This window comes from Sphaerodactylus townsendi, linkage group LG03, assembly GCF_021028975.2.
Source record: "Sphaerodactylus townsendi isolate TG3544 linkage group LG03, MPM_Stown_v2.3, whole genome shotgun sequence".
Taxonomy (NCBI): domain Eukaryota; kingdom Metazoa; phylum Chordata; class Lepidosauria; order Squamata; family Sphaerodactylidae; genus Sphaerodactylus; species Sphaerodactylus townsendi.
In genome coordinates, this window is record NC_059427.1 from 33864360 (window position 1) to 33888857 (window position 24498).

At 43.5% G+C, this 24498-nt stretch overlaps 1 protein-coding gene across 2 annotated transcripts in view; it reads right to left on the reverse strand.

Annotated features, from left to right (window-relative positions):
- TAFA4 (TAFA chemokine like family member 4) overlaps positions 1-24498 on the reverse strand; it is a 180999-nt gene that overhangs the window by 119163 nt on the left and 37338 nt on the right. The gene's annotated exons all lie outside the window — the stretch shown is intronic.

The following is a 24498-nucleotide window of genomic DNA, read 5'->3' on the forward strand; positions in this document are numbered from 1 at the left end:
AGCACTCTGTGACTATGCATATACATTACTTCCAAATTTGCAAACAATCAAGGCCCAAGCATCATTTACTAGCTCCAGTAAACTTCTAAAAGCATACGCATACACACACACAAACATGCACAATCCTACCCCTTATATACATGGTTATTTATTTGTATCTACACACACACCACTTGAGATAAGGAGGCAATTTACGGCCAAATTACTCATGAGCTGGAGTTCTGCACCTAAAGCAACAGATATTTATTTTGGTCCCATAAACGTATTTATTTAAAATACTCCTGTTTTGCGGGGGGGACACAAGTTGCAAATCTAGCTTTTCAACAGGACTACAACCCCATCCAAGTCAGAAGAACTCTGAAGACCCTGGTCTGCCTTTCTGCTAATCCAAAGAATCTCTGTCTTTACAGGATTCAGATTCAGCATGTTCACCTCTATACAACCTATCCAGTGGTGGGATTCAGCCGGTTTGCACCAGTTCGGTAGAGCCGGTACCTAATTTTTTGTTGAGTTCGGAGAACCGGTTGTTAAAAGCGGCTTGCAGAGTCCTGGAGCAGCCAGGTGCCTTGCCGCCCAGCTGCTCTGAGATGCTAAAAGCCCCACAGCACCCTCTCCCAGGGGAGCAAGGGGGCTTTCAGAGCAGCGGCACCAAGGCTCCGCTGCCCCCCTTCCACCTCCACAAGAAGTTCCTCTGCAGCAAGTAAGTGGAGGGGGGGCGCAGTGGAGGGGTGAACCGGTTGTTAAATTATTAGAACCCACCACTGAACCTATCACTGAATCCAAGCACTGCTTGGAACATCAACAGCAGCCTTGGAATGAGGTGGAAATCATTAACCAGTCTGGGGTGCTGTGTGGTTTCCAGGCTGTATGGCCGTGTTCTAGCAGCATTCTCTTCTGACGTTTCGCCTGCATCTGTGGCTGGCATCTTCAGAGGATCTGCCAGCCACAGATGCAGCCGAAACATCAGGAGAGAATGCTGCTAGAACACGGCCATACAGCCCGGAAACCACACAGCACCCCAGTGATTCCGGCCGTGAAAGCCTTCGACAATACATTAGCCAGTCTGACTACATACAGGAGGCCAAGGGAGAACTCTCCAGCACCACATATTTCAAGACACTATCCTCAGACCATACTATGGAATACAAAAAGAATTATACAAATTAATAAAGGGAATGTTCTACATATGTACAAGGACTAATCTGCACGGACACACCGAAGGAGCTTCAGCCAGCAAGTTTCAATTTATTACCCAAAGTGCAAACACCAGGCAGACTGGGGTGTCTCATTATTTCCTACACTGGCACAATCCTGAGGAGGCGCCGTGGCTCAGTTAGAGCCTCTGTTTTACATGCAGACGGTTCCAGGTTCAATACCCAGCATCTCCAGGCTCTATGCCACCATCACTCCAGTTATTTGCAAGACTACTTCTGGCTTCCTGGATATCAAGATTTGTAGACCAACGTCCCTCATCAAAGTACAACTGGACCTGACAATTCCATACCACATGATGCCACCGAGTTTCATTGCTTGCTCATCCTCTCATGTGAAATATGCTATCATGCAGCAACAATGCCCTTCTATAGACTTCACAGAATGAACAGGTCTGCTCCTACACAAAAACGGACACTGGGCTGACATTTTAAAAGGCAATATTCAGAAACTGGCAGATTTCAGTCTTCCAGGCCATTCTGTTGCTAATCAAAATGTCACCACTATCATACAAAATAACTTCAAAGGGAGAGTCCAGCGTACAACTGCTGAAATGGAAATCATTTGGAAATCTGAATATACCTTTCAAGGCCTCAACAAAGACCTGGCATTCTTCAGCCACTGTAAGCATTAACTCACTTTCCAAGACTAAAAGGAATGGCAGCAGCATTGTTACCTATACTGTGAAATGGTCTCTGTATTTGTCTCAACGCTGCTTGAATTTTATATAATTATGTTACAGTCTGTAACATGATCCCTCCATTTCATAGCCCCCTGACTCTAATATTTCCCCACTTTTTATTCATAAAAATCTATGTGTGTTTGCCTAGTGAGGATCTAATCTACAAATGGCAACGTTCAAATGAAAATGTGTTAGTCTTTAACATACCATAAGACTCCTGTACTTTTTGTCGCAAAAGCCTAATACAATCTGGAATTAAGTCATAGTGTAATGCCCGTGTTTTGCATCAGACCGGGATACGTTGGGATGCTGAATAATGACCTATACACAACATAAACAACTAGATCGCTCCTGACCTTTTGAGGCAAGAGATCTACTGGGGCAGCATGGTTTGCAAATGCAGCCTTTCCCTTGAGCCTTCGTACCATGGTAGGCAACATACTAGAACCTGTCATTTTTGCAGCTTTATTGAGTTCAAAAAACTGGGATCCAAAATGAGTCAAGTATACTTGACAACAACAGAAGCACCCATCGACTGGATCACTGGTTTCAGCTGGACTTGTCTGAATTACTCCAGTGGGGTTCTCACTCCAGTGTTTGAATCTTGTGGGGACAGTCACTGAACAGTCTAAGACCAACCCTTCCTGTATAGTTGGTCCTTATTGCAAAGCATTTCAGCTTCAGAATAGCAAGTACTGTGACTGGGTAAGACTCACTGCAACACTGTAAGTTCTGTAAATACAGTCTGAAAAACACAACACTTTGTCTTTCTGAGTTACGATCACTCAACAGACATTCTGGTGGCAATAATCTTAAACTGGTGGGCTTGCACTAAGAAGATCATAGTGCTGATATTATCCAAAAGTCAGTATTCTAGAACAGTGGTTTATGGCTTATCAGTGATAAGTGGCATGGTTTTGTTTTTGTTTTTTTATTAAGATGCTATCCTAAGTCACATCATTCCTTGCAGCAAAATCCTCTTTTTCCCCATCAATATTTACATATTAAAATGCATTTTATAGCCCCCTATCATAACACATTATTCCCAGCGCATTTTTATACTCTCCTTTATAACGAGCAATTAAAGATGATGACTACGCCAATTAAGGAATTTATGAATGTGGATTTAATTTTGAATTGTTCCCCAGTTGTTCTCTGTCTTTTAAATAAGTGGCCCATTTCTCTCTATATATATACTACTCGAATACTCTTATTTGTATCAATAAATATATATGCCTCATTTTAACTGTTATACAACAAAGACTATTAGCAAATGGACTTGAATATATACCTATATATATTACTGCTGAATTCCTGACTATAAACTAGTTCCATATTCTAAAGAATGAGGAGCCCAAATAAAAGCACAAATGGAATAAGAAACAAAACAACTTACTCTGCTTTGGAGAAAGTATATTTCAAAACCATCAATACGCTCATGACAGATAAGTAAGAGATGAAATGTAGCACAAATCCACTCACCAAATTTTTATCACAACCTGCTGTCCAAACGAGTTTGCCCTTTTAATAGGTTAAAGAAGTGTAAACTGTAATGGATATTTAGCTATAAATCCCTAAAGGCCCAATTACCTCATCTTTGTTCAAGTTTTTTTTTAAATGGACAAGCATTTTTAATTGGACTTTGTCCCTAATGTTATACACATGAGCAAATCCCTCAGAATGGAATGAAAAAAGCTACTCGCAAGTAAATATTATTAGGTTCATAACTTCTGTGCTCAGTCTCTCTTATAGCGTAAAATGTCACTGTTATGTCCAATCTAATATGCTTTAGGACAAATCGGCTCCATCCCTTTCACAGTTTTTATACCACCGTTCTTGTAGATTTGTTTATACAACCATGTTCCAGAAGATGTGAGGGCACATCTGTTAACCAAAGATAAACTCTACCCACATAAACAAGGAATTAATGAAGGAGGTGAGAGTTCTGTCCATCTACTATACTACTCTCTATCTGATAACTTGCTTGCCTGCCACGTACTCCTGCGCATCTCACAAGCATGAGTTAAAAGGTGACGTCCATCTTTCATTGTTTGTATTCCCATCTGATAAACAGATATATTGCTTCTGAACATGGAATTATTTTTGCCCGTCATGTGAAAAAATTATTTATTTATTTAATTTATTTATTTATTTATTAGGTTTATAGACCGCCCTCCCCCGGAGGGCTCAAAAAAGAAGAAGAGTTTGGGCTTATATCCCCCCTTTCTCTCCTTGTAGGAGACTCAACGGGGCTTACAATCTCCTTGCCCTTCCCCCCTCACAACAAACACCCTGTGAGGTAGGTGGGGCTGAGAGAGCTCTGAGAAGCTGTGACTAGCCCAAGGTCACCCAGCTGGCGTGTGTGGGAGTGTACAGGCTAATCTGAATTCCCCAGATAAGCCTCCACAGCTCAGGCGGCAGAGCTGGGAATCAAACCTGGTTCCTCCAGATTAGACACACGAGCTCTTAACCTCCTACGCCAGTGCTGCTCCAATGTGGATAGTATCCATTGGACAGGTTTTAACTTAATCCTTTTTAGCTCTGAAGGGCTTGGGCTCACAGTATCTGAAGGGCTGCCCACACCTATATAAACTAATTCTTGACTTGAGGGGCACGCACTGGGGCCTTTCTCTAGAATCCAGCCCTATGTTCAGCTGGCTGGGGCTTTGGGGGAGGCCTCCACATCTGCCTCCTCCTGGCTGAGATATTCCCTCTTTTTGAAGGCCTTACTGATGGTTTGAAGGCCTTACTTTTTCAGGGGGCCTTCAGACCGTGCTATGGGTTTTTATGGTAGAATCCAGCACCAGACTTAGGAAGACTCAATTCCCTCCCAGCCTGACTCCTGACACCACTGCCAACTATGCTGGTTCCAGAACACAAGCCAATACAACACACAATATGCCCGTACCTTCTTTGCCAGCTCTGGAGTCTGTGCTGGTGAGGCAGAACCCCACAAAGCATTACATGCATGAATAAATTAATTAATAAATATCAATCCTGCTTTTAAGAGTTTTGTTATTGTGTTCCCACAGCACAGGAGAACACAAGCGTTGCCAGTCAAAATGGATCTTTTTTTCTCGCCTGCCACATGGAGTTCTTGTCAGTTTCACAGTGGCGCCTGCCATTTTGTGTGCTGCAGCAAATTCTCTGTGGAGATTCTCGACTGAAGTTTCCTCAGCTTGGAGCTCAACTGTTTGCTATTTTCACTGTAAAGAGTAGATGAACAAAGTTTGTTTAGCCTAGCGATCCCATGCACATGTCATTTTTTCGTTGTTCTTTTGAGGGGGTTGTCTGCAAAGCTACGACAACACAAACATGTGCATATCATAGCTTCTCTAATCATGTGGCCACAGCTTTGCAGATATTCCCCTCTAAACAAAAATTGGAAAAACAACATGTGTGTGGGATCGCTAGGCAAAACAAATTATTTTCATCTACTTTTTACAGCAAAATATTATTATTATTATTATTATATTATTATTATTTTATTAGACTTAATAGACCGCCCAACCCCCGAAGGGCTCTGGGCGGTGTACAATGAGACATAAAACAAATACAATATAAGGTCTCATAAATACAATATAACGATAAAACATTAAAATTCATTAAAATACATTATAGCAGCAATTCCAAAAATAGCAAAAACAAACTGCAAGCAGAGAAAACCTCTGTAGGGAATCTCCACAATGAATCTCTTGCAGAAACACAAAATGGCGGGCGTGAACAGTGGGAATGAAGGTAAGAGGTTTGGGCAGGAGAAATAAAATGTTTATGGCCTGCTGGCATTCGCTCAGCAGGTAGGAATCATCTTCAACCCAGATTGGGGGAAAACAATCACTACTTTAGCAATTTTTGAAAAAAACAGGTTGAGAGGAATATAACGGGCTGAATTCATTTTGGGGAAGAGAACTGTGCAAAGTTCTTCCCCAAAACACTATTTACAACATCCTAAAGACTTTATATTTGTGCTGTGCGGAATACACCTCAGTGAAACACACGGCAACACTTGCATTCTTGTGCTTTCTTCCAGCTTCAGTTTATTCCAGTCTACTACACTGCCATCTCTCAATTAAGTGAAGTGAAGTCTTTATTTACGGTCAGTGACCATACATCTCTCAATGAAAACACAAAGAACAGCTGTGAGTTTTTCAATCAATTCCAAGAGAGTTCTGAGACTCCAAACATGGTGGGCAAATTCTCAATCAGTCCCTGAAGCACCACTTTTTGATGAACATTTGCAGTGCAATCCTAAACAGTGTTACTCCTTTCTAAGCCTATTAACTACAATGGACTTAGAAGAGTATAACTGTGTTTAGGAGTATATTGTTGCTTTATTTCCAGATCAGGCTCGAATCTCAGGATGACGTGTGGTGTCCCTGTTCTTCATAAATTAGATACTCAATGGGAAGGCCTTTCTACAAAATATACGAACATAACCAGTGTCGAATTTATCTTGGTAGGCTGAAGCCTAGGGCCTAAAAATCTAGGGGGCCTCCGGCCAAGGTGTATAGTAGTTTTGACACTGTTATAGGCCTTTCTTACCCATGCTGTTATAACACACTGTAGTTTCTAAACAAACCTTCAGTAATTTTCCTCGCACGCCAATTCAGAATAATACAGTCTTAAGCCAATAACTCAACACTAGCATTGATTTCTGTATCGATTTTGTCCTTTCCAGACTTCACTGAAATGAACCCCATTTTCTAGTCATGAGGGTGGGGGATCAGGAGGGGCCTCACAAGAGGAATAGCCCAGGGCCTCTCTTCATCTAAATCCGGCACTGAGCATAACTCATGTTCAAAATACACGTTAGAAACAGCACAAACTACACCCATCAGTCCATTTCTCTCCTGTATTCTTTCCGATTTGCAGTGCCATCCTAAACTAAATGACGCCCATCTTGGCTGATGGGCTTAGAAGATCTAAGTTCTTCTTAGGATCACCCTGTTGGAAGCACAGGAATGACGTTACTCTGCATCCAGAAGTCTGTTTTCTTTAAAAGCATCAAAAAGCAAGCTTTCCACAGGCAATGCATAAATATAAACCTATGATCACGGGTGGTTCAAACCTCCTCAGGGCAAGGATTAGATGCAAAAATAAACCAGTAAGTTAAATAACCACGTTTCAGAGCAAACACTGCAGCGCTGCACTAGGCATTCCTAGGTTTAGTGTAGCAAGGGTGCCACCTTGTGGTTACAAAAAAAACCCTCACACATTTCTCAATCCATCCATAGACTATCAACAGCTGCACTGGGCTTGTGTGGGCTCATTGTAATTTCAGCTCTGTTTTTAAAATAATCAGAGACGGTCTAAATGAAATTCATCCCTCTCTTCGAGTCAAATTAAGTCCTCCCTGACTTATGGGAGTGAAGGCAAGCACAGTAAATTGTGCATACATAATTTATACCGATAAAAGATATTAACCATTTTCCAAATTGGGTCATAATCTCATTATAACCACACTGGCAACACATACAGCAAACACTTTTTTTTAAACAAAAAAAAGTGTTCCTTGCTTCCTTGCTTTTCACGATTTAAAAAACCTCTTTCAAAGTCACTTTCTTTGCCACAAAACCACTAATTTGAGGATTCTCTTTTTTGTGTACAGATGAATCATCCGTGCAAATTAAGCTGCGCCATTCATCATATTAATGTGGTGGTGTCAAGGATGCCTTCATTCATTCTCTCCTGCATGCTATTCCAGACACCAGAGTATATCATCTCTGCTTTTTCAGTCACATAAGTATTCGATCATGGCCACATTCTGTCTGTGCCATCATGAGCTAGGAAGATGGAACAAAACTGAGGTTAAATAACATCCTCAGTAGCAGGCGCTGGAAAAATATCCAACCTATGTTTAAAGTCTCATTGCTAAAAGCCCTTCTAACACTTGTAGTTTGCCCTTTGAACTTACACCAAGAGAATAGTGGAGTACCTAGGGCAGGACAGAGGGGACCACCCCCCAGGTGCCACTTCTGAGTGTCACATGGGGGGCGCATTCGGCAGCCCCTCTTCCCCTGCAATACCAGCCTCTGCCCTCCTGCTGTCCACTATTCACTGCCTGCCCACCGCCTTGCCTGTCACCTGCCCACCCCCTTGCCTGTCACCTGCCCACCCACTTGCTGTCAGACTCTCGAAGGTGGAAATAACAGAGACCGTAGGAAAGTCCTAAAGCAGTTTATTTCTAACAACGCGTAGAGCAGGGGTCCCCAAACTTTTTAAACAGGGGGCCAGTTCACTGTCCCTCAGACTGTTGGAGGGCTGGACTAAAAATAACTATGAACAAATTCCTATGCACAAATGATTGTAAAATGTTTGATTTCACCTTTCAGCCTTTCTATCATGGTCTATTTTTACAACAGTGACCAAAGTATGTCAAGTACAGGGTGGCTCCAAATATTGTTGGGAAGGCTGTGGAATACCTTCCCCTGTAAAAAAAAAAAAGCAGAACTTTCCCAATGAAGCATTCCATCTAACCCAGGATCAGGTATCTTCCTGGGTTCTTTCCTCCCTAGCAGCCAGTGAGCGATTCGCCAGCCTGGCTGATGCCAATGGGAGTGAGGCGGAACAGAAAGCCTGAGAGCAACACATGGGGTAGCCGAGAGGGAAGGGCGGAGCAGGCGTTGCCACATGTAAGGTTTCCAACTCTGGGTCAGAAAATTCATGGAGATTTGGGGGTGCCATCATGTAATTGCAATCAACAGCCGTTGGGGCCGGTTCCTCCTCTCCCTCGAGCCCCCACTGCACATGAATGGAGCCATCGCCGCCATGCCTGGCGGGCCGGATAAATGCCTTCAGGGGGCCACATTTGGCCCCCGGGCCGTAGTTTGGGGACCCCTGGCGTAGAGTAACAATAGAAAGCTGGATCTAAGCTAGAGAGCTTAGATCCAGGAACTATATACTTCAAACCCCCCCCCCTTGTTTCGCCCCTCGCCAAATGTCCCTTACAGTTTCTACAACATTTGCACTACAGAGCTTCAAAGAATCTGGGAACCGTTCACACCTTCTTGCAGATGAGCTGGCGCCAGGAGGTTGCCAGGAAGGGAAGAGGGAAACAGGAAAGCATTTACAGGGAAACATTTGCAATTCTTACACAGCAAGACATCTAATCACTGACAGGCATGGTCCTGACACTTGCCTCATGCCTGCCGCACGCCACTCCCCACCTGCTGGAGAGGTGGTCAAGAGGTTGAGGGCACCCTTTCCCTCTGCCCTTCCCAGAGGAGCAATTGGGGGGGGGGGCACAATTTCAATACTTGCCCTGGGCCCCATTTTCTGCAGGTATGCCCCTGCAACAGCAGCATACAATGCTAGAGAAGATTTCAAACCAGCCACTGTGTTGAACAATTTCTAATTGGACAGCTTGTAATTTTTTTAGTTATTTATTGAATATTTATACATGACCTTTCTCGCTCAAGGTGATATACAATGTGGGATATACTGTGTGTATCAAGTGTCGTCAAGTCGTAGCCAGCTAACAGCAACCCCACAGAGTTTCCAAGGCAAGAGACTAGCAGAAGTGTTTGCCATTGCTTTCCATGCCAGGGCATGTGATTTTTTTACAAAGACATTAAACAGTCACAGTACCCTGATCAATAACAAAAAAATGTAGGGCCCAGTAGCCTAAACTAGCTCAGCTAGGCTCGGGGCTTGGAAACTTAGCAGCATCAGCCACAACTGGTGCCAAGGAAGACTGAGGTTTCTACACAGAGAAAGGCAATGACAAACCGCATCTGCACCTATCATACCTGTAACCAGTGGTGGGATCCAAACAGGTTCCAATGGTGGTGGGATTCAAACAGTGGTGCCGCCGCACACACGCACCTCCAGTCCCTATTGGGCAGGGAGGTTGCTTTAGTAACCCCTTCTCGGCACTCAGAAAAAAATTAGTAACCACTTCTAGAGAAGTGGTGAGAACTGGTTGGATCCCACCTCTGCCTGTAACAGCCATTGGATGGGGTCACAATGACTCGATTGTGACTTGACAGCATCTTCTTCTTCTGGACAGAGCTGCTTTGCATCAGCTAAAAACAGGCATGGGGTATATTTCTATCAGGAGTCTCTTACCGATCATTCGAGCAATTACAGAAACTGCTTTTAAACAGGTACCACAGACTCCTCACTCATTTAAGAAGGAAAGAAATGTTGCTGGGAATCTTTAAAGTGTGGTGTTAGACTCACAGTGGTGGCGAACCTTTGGCACTCTGGCAGGGGCTGATGGGAATTGTAGTCCATAACATCTGGAGTGCCAAAGGTTCGCCATCACGGTGTTAGAGTGTCAGACTAGGACCTGCAAGAACAAGGTTCAAATCCCTGCTCTGCAAAGGAAGCTCACCTGGAGCACCTGGGGCTAATAATCACAATCTTGCCAAGCTAAACTTCCTCCAAAGGCTGCTGTCAAGAAGATGGAGAATGAAGCTGGACACCCCTTCAGGTCCCAGTGGCACAGTTTCCCCCACTAAGGAGAAAAGTGCACTATACATCTCTAAGTACCTAAATAATTGAATGTAAGCTTGCACATTAGATATTTGTCACTTGACAGCCAGCGTGGTGTAGTGGTTAAGAACAGATGGACTCTGGAGAACCAGGTTTGATTCCTCACTCCTCCACATGAGCAAAGGACTCTGATCTGGTGATCCAGGATTGTTTTCCCACTCCTACATTCCAGCAGGGTGACCTTGGGCTAGTCCCAGTTCTTTGGAACTCTCTCCGCCTCACCTACCTCACAAGGTGTCTGTTGTGGGGAGAGGAAGGGGAAAGTAGTTCCTAAGCTGCCTTGAGTCTCCTTGCAGGAGAGAAGGAGGGGGGTATAAAGCCAAACTGTTCTTCTTCATACAGCACAATGCATTCTGAAAAAAAGTCATTCAGTGAGGATATAAATCCTTTCCTGGACATTATTTTCAGTTAAAAATATGAGTGGAAACCCTTCCCCATCCACAACACAAACAGTTTATTTATTTTATTCACAAAATTTATATCTTGCTGTCCTTTCTGCCAAGCTGGCTAACAATTTAAAGGGTACCCAATTAAATTACATTATACAAGCATTATAATAAAAATCCTGTATAATACATACAGGACTAAAACAACTTTTAAAAGAGTTTTAAAACAGAGTTAAAATACATACAAAGTGTTCAAAAATTGGTTAGGAAGGAGGGATCATTGAGAGAATGCCAAAGCAAAAAAAGTATTCACCCACCAATGAAAGACAGCTACGGAAGGAGACAAGCACATTTTCCTGGGGAGAGAGTTCCAGAGCTTTTGTGCCATAACCAAGAGGGCCACCTCCTGGGTTGCCCCAAACCTAATTGCAGAAGGTGGGGGCAGAGGCGTAGCTATAAGGGAACGGGGGTGCATCGTGCACCAGGCGCGCACCAGTGGGGGCAGAAAATCACCCCCGACCCCTTTCCCCCCTTTCCCCCATGCCCCCTACTACTCCCCTCACCACTCCCCCCACCCCACTGACCTTAGTTTAAAAGCAGTCTGGTATAAAATACCTTAGTTTAAAAGCAGCCTTTAAAAGCAGCCTGGTGGGAACTACACTTCCCAGGAGACCTTGTGGGGGGAAGTGGGGTGGGGCCGGGCACCATTTTGCCCAGGCACCATTTCCCTCCCCCCCCCCACGCCTCTGGGTGGGAGCATTCAAAGTTGGCAGTGGTGGATAATAAATTATTATTATTATTATTATTATTTATTAAACTTGCTATACCGCCCTATCCCCGGAGGGCTCAGGGCGGTGAACAACATAAAATCATACAAAAAACATAAAAATCTTAAAACAGGTACATTCTACAATAGGGCCCGCGAGACCCATATACCACCCTCTTCCAAAAATGAGGAGGGGTCCCAATGATGTTAGGGGACCCTACTAGCAGGGGGGGCGGGGCATTATCGGCGGCTGGACTCTCCAAAGGCCCGGTGGAATAATTCGGTTTTACAGGCCCTGCGGAACTCTCCAAGGTCCCGCAGGGCCCGAATAGCTGGTGGTAATGTGTTCCACCAGGCCGGTGCCAGGGCTGTGAAGGCCCTGGCCCGTGTGGAGGCCAGCCGCGTCATCAAGGGGCCAGGGATCTCCAGTAGATTCGCCTCTGCTGATCGCAGAGGACGAGCCGGGACATATGGGGTAATGCGGTCCCCCATGTTTTGCCATCTTGTACATACGTAGTTCAGCTTGTAATGGAATTGTTTCCTGTGATGTATTTTATTTATTTACTTTATTTGAACCCCACCTTTCTCCCCAGTGGGACCCCAAAGCAGCCTATGCCATTCTGCTCTCCTCTATTTTATCATCACAACAACTCTATATGGTAGGTTAGGCTGAGAGAGCGTGACTGGTCCAAGGTCACCCAATGAGCTTCCATGACATGAGTGCGGATTTGAAACCGGGTCTCCCAGATACTAGTCCAACACCCTTAACCACTATACAACACTGTCTCTCAGAATTATTTTAGTAGTAGTAGCAGTACTGATTTATTGTTTGGAGCCACAGGTCATTACAATATAAGCTATATACTTCAAAATTCATAAATACACACACACATATATGTGTGTATATAAATTTTTACTATATAGTAAAAATTTATATATACATTGTAAATTCAAGCTTACAAAATCAGTGTTAAAAATATCTGTTAAAATTGTTCAGGAAGGATGTTACACTGCGTGACTACAAATCTTTTTAGCAGCCATAAGAAAGAGTGCCACACTGTGAGCAATAAAAGGATCAGTATCAGATGAAAGTAGAATTATGGTATCTTTGTATGAATTTTTGTATACGGTCGCAATATTTTTAACAATGCAGTGGCCTTTCAGGTAGAACCGGTGAATGATAGTTGAGATAGTAATTTAGATGTTTTGTGGATGCCAGGTACACAGAGTGAGCTCCCAGTTATATCTTTTTGAAAATAATTATGAGTTCCAGTGATTGTGATGATCCCAAACACAACATTGTAATGAGAGTCTTCCTGGGCAGCCTCATTAACATCACCGAAAGAATATTTAAATATAAGGATTCATTTCTCTTCCTCTACCCTATCAGAGAGCTTAGGAATTAAAAACCACTGGACTTGCTCTGCAGTGGCGTAGTGGTTAAGAGCAAGTGCATTCTAATCTGAAGGAACCGGGTTTGATTCCCCGCTCTGCCACTTGAGTTGTGGAGGCTTATCTGGGGAATTCGGATTAGCCTGTGCACTCCCACACATGCCAGCTAGGTGACCTTGGGTTAGTCACAGCTTTTCGGCACTCTCTCAGCCCCACCCACCTCACAGGGTGTTTGTTGTGAGGGGGGAAGGGAAAGGAGATTTTAAGCCCCTTTGAGTCTCCTACAGGAGAGAAAGGGGAGATATAAATCCAAACTCTTCTTCTTCTAATGAGTATTACAGGTCTTGACAAATGAGAGCAATGGGCTAAGATCTCGTCTAGGCCCTAGATTTTAGGGTGGTTACTGATAGGCATTTGTACAATGTTCTGATTAACAATTCTTTTGCAAAAGTGTATCTGTTTATCTGAAAGAGAAGCTTGCTTTTGACCTCACATGTGCCATCAAGTTGGCATGTTCTCAGCTCAAAAACAAGCGAGATACCTCAGCTCTCTTAAGAACAGCATTTGAGCACTGACCCTGCAGTCCGTCTTGTCCCACTACATTCACCAGTTCCAGAACCTTTATCATTGAATCTCTACTTGTATTGCCTTCTTACCTACTTACAGTTTTTAAAAGGGGGGGGAAGGGTTATAACCTAGGGCAGAAAGGGAGGAGGAGAAAACCATGGTGGGAGGTAGCTGCAGCAGTGGGAGATGAAAGCAGAAGTACTGGGGGAGGGAAGGGGAGGGAGGGGTGGCATGCAAGGGAGGGGAGGAAAGGGGAGGGGGCCTGGCACCTGGACCTGGCCCACCCACCCTAGTGGAGGGAGGGAGAGGGGAGGGAGGGGTGGCATGCAAGGGAAGGGGAGGGAGTGAGGGGTGGCATGCAAGGGAGGGGAGGAAAGGGGAGGGGGCCTGACATCTGGACCTGGCCCACCCACCCTAGTGGAGGGAGGGAGAGGGGAGTGAGGGGTGGCATGCAAGGGAGGGGAGGAAAGGGGAGGGGAGAAGGCCTGGCATCTGGACATGGCCCACCCACGCTAGCGGAGGGAGGGAGAGGAGAGGGAGGGTGCAGCAATGCATGTAAGCCTTATCACATGAGTCACATAGAAGTTACCATTGGTTTTGCAATCATTTCCCTGTGGAAAGTCTCCTGCAAGTGGTTCCATTCATGCAGGATTAAAGCACTGGACATGTCATGCAAGCCAAGCCAGATGGTCCAGCATGCTATCGCTAGGCACGTCTGCCAAGGGTTGTCTGTCTGTGGTAATCCCTCAGAGGCTTATCATCAGAACCAAGAAAGACAATTGATTGGTCCCATTGTTCTCTTTCACCTGCCCATACTATTTTGAAGCCTTTTGCTTCTTCACTTTCAATTCATCGATGAATAAAACCGACCTCCGCTTTACAGGGAAGACAAATTAGCAGTCATCCGCACCTGTGCTACTAACTGTTGTGCACGTTAAGTTTCCCTTTGAGTTTTCTCCGGCAGCTCTATACCCTCCCCCTTTCTTTGTCAGAACACAGCCCATAGGATTTCTTTTTTAAAAACGAAACAGTGAGCTGCAACATAAAAGAAGAGTAGGTTTTTATAGTCCACTTTTCTCTACCTTAAGGAGTCTCAAAGTGACTTAGAATCAACATTGCCACCCACCCCACAACAGGCACCTTGTGAGGTAGGTGAGGTTGAGAGAGTTCTGAAGGAACTGTAACTAGTCCAAGGTCACCTGGCAAGCTTCTTGTGGAAAAGTGGGGATCAAACCCAATTCTCCAGATTAGAGTTTGCTGCTCTTAATCACTACACCATGCTGGCTCTCATAACTGTTGTCACCTGTCCAGAGGTGGGATCCAGCAGGTTCTCACAGGTTCCCAAGAGTAGGTTCCTAATTATTTGTGTGTGCCGAGAGGGGGTTACTAATTGGTGATTTTGCCACGTGATTTTTGCCTTAGTTACTCCCCTCCTCTCAGCAGTAGCACGCAGAACTTGAAGCAGTCCAGCAGAAGGTGCACCGGCGTACGTGGCAGCCTGCACCTGCATGCATTCGTTTCCCGCCCAAGGACCAGTGCAGCGCCTGCGTCCTTGCCACAGCCCCGCCCAGGAATGCCCCGCCCCACCCAGCCCCATTGGCGCTACGCCACAGTTTGAATTTCACCACCATGAGAACCTGTTACTAAAATTTTTGGATCCCCCCACTGCACCTGTCCCATAGCAAGGCTATTAGGCTAAAGAGTTACTTATTGCCAGCGGACATTGGATATTGTGGTACAGACTACCTGTGGAGATGCAATATTATTTATGTTCAGGCATAAGTTGTCTGTCACCCTTGGTGGTGGAAAGTACTATCACATTGCAGCCAATTTATGGTGACCACATATGATTTTCAAGACAAGAGATGAACAGAGGCAGTTTGCCATTGCTTGCCTCAGTGAAAAACCCTTGGACTTCCTTGGTAGTCTCCCCCTGAAGTATTAACCAAAGTTGACCCTGTTTAGCTCCTGAAATGTGATGCGATTGGGCCAGTCTGGACTACCGAGGTTAGAGTTTATAACCCTTTACTCTCTGCCATATTAACTCATGCAGATCTACCAGTTCTGCAGTTTCCAAACCACTGTTATTTCCACCTCCTCTCCAGTGTAAAATGGAGTTTTGAAATATGCCAGTGTCAAGAGCTGACTGGCTGTGACAGATTGAAAAGACTGCCAGCAGAGAGTGGAATATGATGTCATAAAAGGGCACTTCGTGAGGGTCTGTTTGCTCTACCATTTTTGAAGATTGTTGCTGGAAGCCTGTTGTGTGCCAGCTGGATTCCAAGTGCTACTACAGCTACATCCTTTGTATCTCTCTCTCTCTGTATGTATACGTGCATAGAGATATATAAAACTACAACAATATGTTGATCGTTTCTATTCCTTCGCTCTGGGATATAAAGAATTGTTTTCAGCTGAGTCACCAGATCAGAGTCAGTCCACTGAGCCATCTAGTTCCTGAGGCCTCAGACCAAAGTTCTAAACTAGTGGTAGTTAAAACTGGCTCAGAAGCGTGGGCGTCACTTCACACAACGTGTGTCATACATGGATTGATAATTATATAGTCCTGATATTTGGGGGCAACCATGCCGCTAAACTCTCTCCTGAATAACCCAGTCCAACCCAATCTTGTCTGACCTTTTGGCTCTGAGCCCATGACTTGCAGCTTGAAGCCTTGAGTGAGCCAGCCTAATGGATCCAGAACCACTCCAAGAAATAGAGAATTGTAATTTTTCTTTCTTTTTTTCACCCCTGTCAGTTCATTCATACTGTTTGCAGTTGGAAAGCTGTGCTTGGTCCTTATTGAGTGGGGTAAAAATGACTTAAATAAATTAGCCAAAGCCACTGATAACTACATATTTTCCTTATCTCTTAGCAGAGATGAGATGGAGTTTGAATCTATACCCTGGCTTTCTTTTCTGTAAGGAGTCTCAAGGCGGCTGACAAACTCCTTTTCCCTTCCTCTCCCCACAACAGACACTTTGTGAGGTAGGTGGGGCTGAGAGAGTTCAGAGAGAACTGTGACTAGCCCAAGGTCACCCAGCAGGTTTCATGTGTTGAAGTTTAACCTCTACACCACGCTGACTCTCTGGCTCCTTGCACACCAATTAAAGCTGTACTCCTGGTCATTATTATATGCAGTCCAAGGTCTGATTCAAACAGAATACTGGCAAGGTGCACTGACCTGGATGTCCCAGGCCCATCAGCTCTCCAAAGCTCAGCAGGGTCAACCCTGGTTACTAGTTGAATGGGAGACCAGCAAGGAATTTCAGGATTGCTATGCAGAAGGCGGCACTGGCAAACCACCTCTGAATGTCTCTTGCCTTGAAAATCCAACTAGAGATCACCACAAGTCAGCTGTGTCCTAATAGCACTTTCCACCAGCAGCAGCAAGGTAGCTCTGCAGGACTTTGAACTCTCAACTGAAATTGAACTGCTGCCTATTCAGAGGAGCTACACTTGCTCAGTTAGCACGCTGGAGATCTATAGCTTCTACCAGAGGCATAACTCCAAGGGGGCCGGGGGGGTGCGATGCACCAGGAGCGTGCCCCTGTCGGGGTGTGGCAGGGGCATTCCAGGGCATGGCAGGGTTGGGACAGGGGCATTCCAGGACAGAGGATGCACCAGTGCTCTGGGCACTTTTCCCCCTTGCTACACCTCAGGCTTCCACACATAGTGGGTGGGTGTGTTAATGTCAAGTCCTAGACTGTTCTCACCTTGTCTCCTGGGCTAGATATGATACCCTGGATCCCTATAATTCATTAATGTCTCTCAATTGTTCACACCACTCCTCTTCTCCACTTTCACTTTGGCTGATCTCTTGTTTTTCTTTGCTCCTGAGCTTCAAAGGGCCAGTTGCCCAGAGCAGAAATATACTGAAGGACACGAACTCTGGGAGCCTTGCAGTGCTTATGGAATGTACTATGGGGGAGTGAACTAGGCTGGGACGATGGGCAGGGGATTGGAGGTTGTATATTCTGAGGTTTTGTGCACCAAAAACCAGTCTTGCCAAAAAACCCTATGATCGTGCTTCACTTCTGAATGCTGTCCAGCAACAAAAGATTTCATCCTTATCTGACTCTTATTACTGGACAGTCCTGAGACACGTCAGTTAATTAAGCACACATAGTTGCTTTGCACATGTAGCAGCCCAGTGTAAACCACAGACTGTTCAAAGTGCTGCAGGTGAGTCCCTTCACATTATGAGCATCATGTTTAAAGCAGGCCTTCATTCCACATAAGCAGGAATTACTTCCATGCAAAATTGGCCCACGTTTTGCATAAGGTAGTACTCCCCTCATATAAGAATAGGTTCTAGTTCCACAGATTACCAAAGATGGAGAAACTACGCAGATGCAAACAGAGTCAAATCTAGACACCTGACAAATCCAAACAGGGACTGTGGACATCCACAAACTCAGTATCTTCCCAAAATTGCATATTTTTTGCTGTCAAGTCACAGCTGATTTATGGTGACCCCCAGTGGGGGTTTGAAGGCAGAAGACAGTCAGAGGTAAGAACATAAGAACATAAGAACAAGCCAGCTGGATCAGACCAAAGTCCATCTAATGCACCTTGATGACAGCAAAGTATTTTCCATTAATAGGCCGACAATAACTGACTGATCAGTTTCTTTTGTTTCCAGGTAGTTTGCCATTGTCTGACTCCGCATCCCTACCCTGGTATTCCTTGGAGGACTCTCATCCAAATATTTGCCAGGATCAACCCTGCTTAGCTTCTGAGATCAGATGAGATCACTCCAGCCCAGGGTTATTCAGGTCAGAGCTAAAACTGTATGCGATAGGGGAAAGCAGAAGCAATTGAGATTTTTCACTAATTCCCCACTACCACCATTTCTTCTTTGTGATGTTTCTGGTGATCCCTTGTCTGCCTGAAACAACAGTTCAGGGATCATTTTAGGCTACACAGGGTAAGTGAGGAAGAGAAAAGGGAAAGATTTAGAGCAGGATCCAAGCTAGTGTTCACCAATGACATGACTTTTGTGCTAGTTTATAACCCTATTTCCCAAGATTATGTTTAGGGGATAACATTATGGGAGTTGTTATGGGTGATTCATACAGCCAATGAAATGGAGTAGGGAACACAGAAATTAGATCTCAAACTGTTAAGTGTTCTCTTTTGTTATACTTAACAGGGAAAAAAGAAAGGAGAGACACAGGCTTCTGTCTCCCATAGTACACAGTTCTTCGCATAGGCACTGTATTTACTACCGGACAAGAGAATCATTAAATCCATCTTGTGGTCTTCAATAGCTCTGCATGTTTGCTTAAGAGACACCTTCAGTTACCTGCTGTGACAATAGTCGGCTGATAGGTCAGTTATTGTCGGCCTATTAATTGAAAATACTTTGCTGTCATCAAATATTTGATGTAGCCATGAATGTCGAGTTGAATTCTGAAGAATTCAAAAGTTTACACGTTGTGTTATTTTGTTTAGTTTTAATCAAGAAGTATTATATTGCTTTTGTTTCTGAATTTTAGTATGGACCAGTGCCATTACCAACTTTTTAATGTAGTTGATTGCTTACATTTTGAAGTGCATCATGGCACCATTCTTAGTAGGAACAGCAAGAATGTTGCCCCCTGATTCTCACTTCTGCAGCAAACAAAGCACTTACATTCTCCTCCAAGGAGGCAAGGTGCATTTTAACCACAACCCCATTTTAAAACAGATTTTAACAGTTTTTATTTGCCCTTTATTTCATTCCAACTTAAACAAGATGCCCAACTATTTGACTATCCCAGAGGCGTAGCGAGGGGGGAAAGCGCCCGGTGTACCGGTGCATCCTCCGCCCCCTTCCACCCCAGAATGCCCCCGTCCCATCCCGGAATGCCCCCGGAAACCCTCACCATGCCCCCGGAAAGCCCTCACCAAACCCCCACAGGGGCGCGCGCCCGGTGTGCCGTGCACCCCATTCCCACTTGGAGCTACGCCTCTGGACTATCCCTGGTGTTCTGAATAAAGGAAGAGTTCAATTTCTTGATTACCAAAGTCATATATCAGCATAACATGATCATCTATAAATATTAATTCATTAGAACACTTTGGGATTTAACTTTGCTCGCTTATGACAGTTAAGTGATGTTAGATTGTGATATCTACATGTGTTGGTCTATTTCACGTATGCCAAATAATCAGCTTTCAGTCCACCAGCAGTGTGGTTTAGCAATCATTTGCAAGTATATTTTTCTGCTTGATATTAGATAGTAATGGAATGATTCAGCATACATGGAATTTCTGTAAAAATTTAAGTTTTAAATAAGTGTTTTTCAGAAAAGCACAAATATGCTTAATCAATACACTGATTTAATTGTTTCGAAGGGTCAAATGGCCAACGCACTAATACAGTAGAATAGCAGAAAATCATCAAAAATATTTTCACTTATACATGATCCCTACCTTTAATGAATCAATATGGATTCCCCCACACAATTTTATATACAACAATTCTGCGACTTTAAGAACATACAATATGCATGACTGAATGCCACACAAGCGCTTTGAACAGTATGGAACTCTATGCCCCCAAATAAACTGATTCGAGCGTCCCTATATTTAAACTTGATTTGATCTGAATTCATTGCATGTATTTGGTTTTTAAAACAACTACCAGTATATTCCACTTTCTAGGTAGGTCCAAGAAGGTGAGGCTCAAAACAACACAGTAAAAAAAAATTAATGTGAAACATTTGAAAGAAAAATTGCAGGAAAAATCAAAACAGAAACCTTTCTTAAAGCCCAGATGCGGGGGAGACGGGGGGGGGGGACTCTGCAGCAGCCAGGGGCAGCACAGGAAGATGGCATCACACCATCTCCAATGGAGCTTTGGGTGGGTGCAGCAAGTATCAGGGATTCCCAGTGCCACCCAGAAAAACTCCACTGGAACTAATGACTTACACCATGTGTTTCCATGGAGTAAGTCACAGGGCTGTGCTGAGGCATTCCTGAGCTGAAATCCTGGTGAAAGCCAACCAAAGTCATCTCCACTCCACCTCGCTGTGCTGGAGTGCTCCCAAACGCTGGTGCAGCCTCCAAACAGCGAGCCCATCTGGATTTGGGCACCATACAGGTCTGCTGTGTAAGCAAGGAGCCAAAGGGAACTGAGAAACATAATCTGAGGCAGGCAGCCTGCAAACTAAGGTTTAGAGGTCCTCGGGATATAACTGGCTCCTACAGTCATTGCAGGTGATGTGTCCAGTCAGGTGATTCAAGTCTTGGAGCAAAAACGCAACCCAGGAGATGCTGCATGTTGTGGCTGAAAGGTGCTGCACCCAGACTGACAGGAGTCCTAAATTCTGCCCGTACACCTTACACCTGAAGAATACAAAATACACTACTGGAAATTATCCATACATTTCCATGAGGGTAGAAATACTCTTCAGGATGAGGTGACACATGATTACAACTAGATTAAAAGAATGTTTTGACAGCTATTTTGAATTAAGCACTTCAAGATGCTCTTTCTTGCCAACTTAATAAGAGTGACTGTTATGTTGGATGGCAAATTCAAGCAGCAAACTTTTGTTATGTTTTTTTGAAACGCTTTTGTTATATTTCTTTGGAAAGCCTTGTTTGTTCACACAGTTTGCTCGTACAAGTATATACAATCAGTCTTCCCCATAAGGACAGAAAAGTCCAAACTGAAATGGGCTGAAAACACCTACTTTGCAAATCGTGCATTACGTTCTTCACAGAGTAACACATACTCTGGTGACAACAAGAAATGTTAAGCACTAATGATGAGCATTATCAATATGGGGAAGGAGCAGATCAAATACACAAAGACTCTTCCCTCTTCATCCTGTTCTTCCAAACAATCTCTCTAGGGGGAAACACTATGAATTTTCTTCCCAAGAAAACAGCAATTGCTCACTTCAGGGAATGCATTCATGAAATTATTTTTGAAAATTAAACGCCACTTCTAAGTTTCTGCGCCTTATGAAAAAAAATGGGGGGGGGCCTGTCTGACACCAATTCCCAAATTGTGAAGTTTAGCAATTATTCCTGAAAATGGTTTGTTTAATGTCACTCTTCATTTTCTATAATTCACTGACTGAAAACAAAACACAGCTAAAAGGCTAGAAGGGCATTTGTACCGGTGTGGTGATTCAAAGTCCGATCAATAAATAATTGCACTTAAAAGATTAACCCAATCTCGTCCAATTTTTTTTGTAAGTTAAGTGGCTCAAAATACATTCAGAGAAAGGTTCCCACAGATCTTTACCTATTTCTGGTTTACCAATACCAGACAGGGCAACAATGGATAATGTTACACGGGTGCTTTCAAAAATTATGGCTCACTGGAACATTGATTTTTCCTTGGGTCTTAACTGCAGGGGGCCAGACACTGAATATTGATAGCACAGAGACTGTTGTCTCTTGGGTTTTCTGAGTAGCAAGAGAAAGGATCTGTGGGGCTTAATCCAATGCCCACTGAAGACCTTTCTATGGATCTTAACAAGCATACAATCGAGGTCATACTCTGGTACTCTGCAATCATATTTGAAGCGACATCTTATGACAGATTGATGTCCAAATAAATTTCATGGGACATCTAAATGGCAGCAAACCGATACAACTCGGGTTTGTTTGTTTTTCATGGAACAACTTAACACTCCCAACAATATTCTTGTTAAATTGTTTTCCTGGACATGGTAAGGACTGGTTTCTCCACAGATACCACGTACCCCATACCGCCTCACCCCCCCAAAAAAGCATTGCTATGGCAGTATCATAGCCAATGAGGATAATCTAAAAGTAGTAGACTATCATTAGATTATCATTAATTAGAGTATCATTAGATTATCATTAAATGGAGTATCATTAGATTATCATTAATTAGATTATTATTGGATTATCATTGATTTGACTATCACTAATCTCATGATTATTGTTAATTCAAGTAGATTATCATTAATTCAAACCTAATGTACATTATAATTCAAACCTAATGTTTTGTTGGCTTGACTTAACGCTTCATTGGCTTGTTGACATTGCTTAATCATTTTCCTGTGAGCCACCTCAAGGAAGTTCTGGACAGGTAACATACAAATCTTCTGAATAAATCAATGGCAGGTGCCATTTCCAGATTAAGCAAATAAATGGAAAAATCAGAACTCAGGCAGAAGTCAACAGACTCACTAAATTTGAAAGAATATCATCAAAGACTCTCACAGTGGTCTTTTGTTTCTCACCAAGGTTCACTTAGCCTACCTATTCCAGCTGAAACGTTTCACATATATGTCATATTTGCGACGTACACGGCTGAAGTATTTATGGTTTCCCATCATGCTATCGTGATCTCCCAGTCCCATCTGCAGTTCAATGATGTGTCTGGAACATTCATTCTATTCATCTAAGATGAGGCCTTGTTTTTCTTCTCTTTGTATTAAAACTCAACAGCAGCTCCATTGCTTTCAAATGCATTTGATTAACTTAAACGGCACTAGACAGATTATTCGTTTTTTAAAGTAGGTAATAAAGCTGTTACAACCCTTACTGTGATGCAAGGAGACCCTTGGTTAAAGTAACAAATAATCTTGGTAGAAACTTAAGTGGAGCACTGCTGGATCAAACGATTGCCCAGCAAGTCCAATATCCCCTTTCCCACATGACCAATAAGATGAACATTCTTCCTAAACACTATTAGCTATAGCAGTGGCTAAATGGAATGTCAGTATCTCCCATCTATAGGACCAACCCTTTCTGCTATGCTCCACGACAACAGTTCTGCTCAGCTAAACAAGGGTTTCTGTAAGTGCCACCCACCAAATGGGAAAGATTAGAAATTGGCCATATAAGCACATTCCCTTTTCTGACCCCATCTTGTAAAATGGCCTGCCCAAGGTTGTCAGGAAGGTTCCCATATTTCTGACATTCCACAAACTATTTACAACAAAAACTGTTGTACATGTACTGAACCACTGCCCACTGTATAATACTGTTAGGGCAACACTATTACTTCCCTTACTTGTGGGCACTGTTAGGGCAAAACTATTACTTCCCTTACTTATGGGCACTGATTGCCTCTCTGATCTACATAAGACTTCATGAAGATTTGCATATTTTGGAAATGACAGCCAAGTTTCCTATGTTATCACAATTCGCTCCAAAAGCTTGTAACTACCATTTTTACTATGCTTTACTTATAAGTGTGGTATATTCTTTTAATTGTTTATCTTCACTTTGGACCTCTTATGCCATTAAAGGTTGTACGCATGTATATTTACAACAAAATTGTACAGGAGGGCAATAATCCTATTATATAAAAGGCTCGACGTGGTGGCAACAACTCACTTCTAGTCAATCACCACACCAACTCACTTCCAGCCGATTGCCATACACACAAAGCTTGGGGCAGGGCTTACACAGCACAGGTAAAAACCAATACAAACAAAACAGCAGAATATGGTGGTTACTCACTCTCTCATGTACTCGCCCTTCTCCTGCACTGTGGAATAATTACACTGTTCCATCTGAGCCTGCTTGAGCAGCGATCATTGGCTGCTCCCCATGGGCGGATTACGACTGTGAAAATAACTGTTGTGTGGCGATTCAGGCATCCGGGAAGAGAAGAAGGAGGGTGCTGGTGATGCAGGGCCAAGGGGGAAGGAAAGGTAGGAAGGGTTGGCTTCTGGATAGGCACCATTAACCCACCAACACTTTTATAGAGCCCATTGTATTTGTTTGTACAATGGCCTTTATTGCTAGTAGAATTATATTATAACAAAATGAGCTAGGAAGGTACTTTCATAAAGGATTGCATTATCTGTTTTCCGTATTATTATCCTATCCTTACTGCTTTGTTCTTATATTTATGAAATAACACTTTAATTATTTTAATATACCATGTCTAATACGCCAGGCTTTGTTTCAGATTTCTGCAATCCCAGTCCTTTTACACTGCTTATTAGATGTCTCATCCTATTGATTAAATTGGCTTACACCAAGGGATCTCAACATAGTGCCCGTGGGAG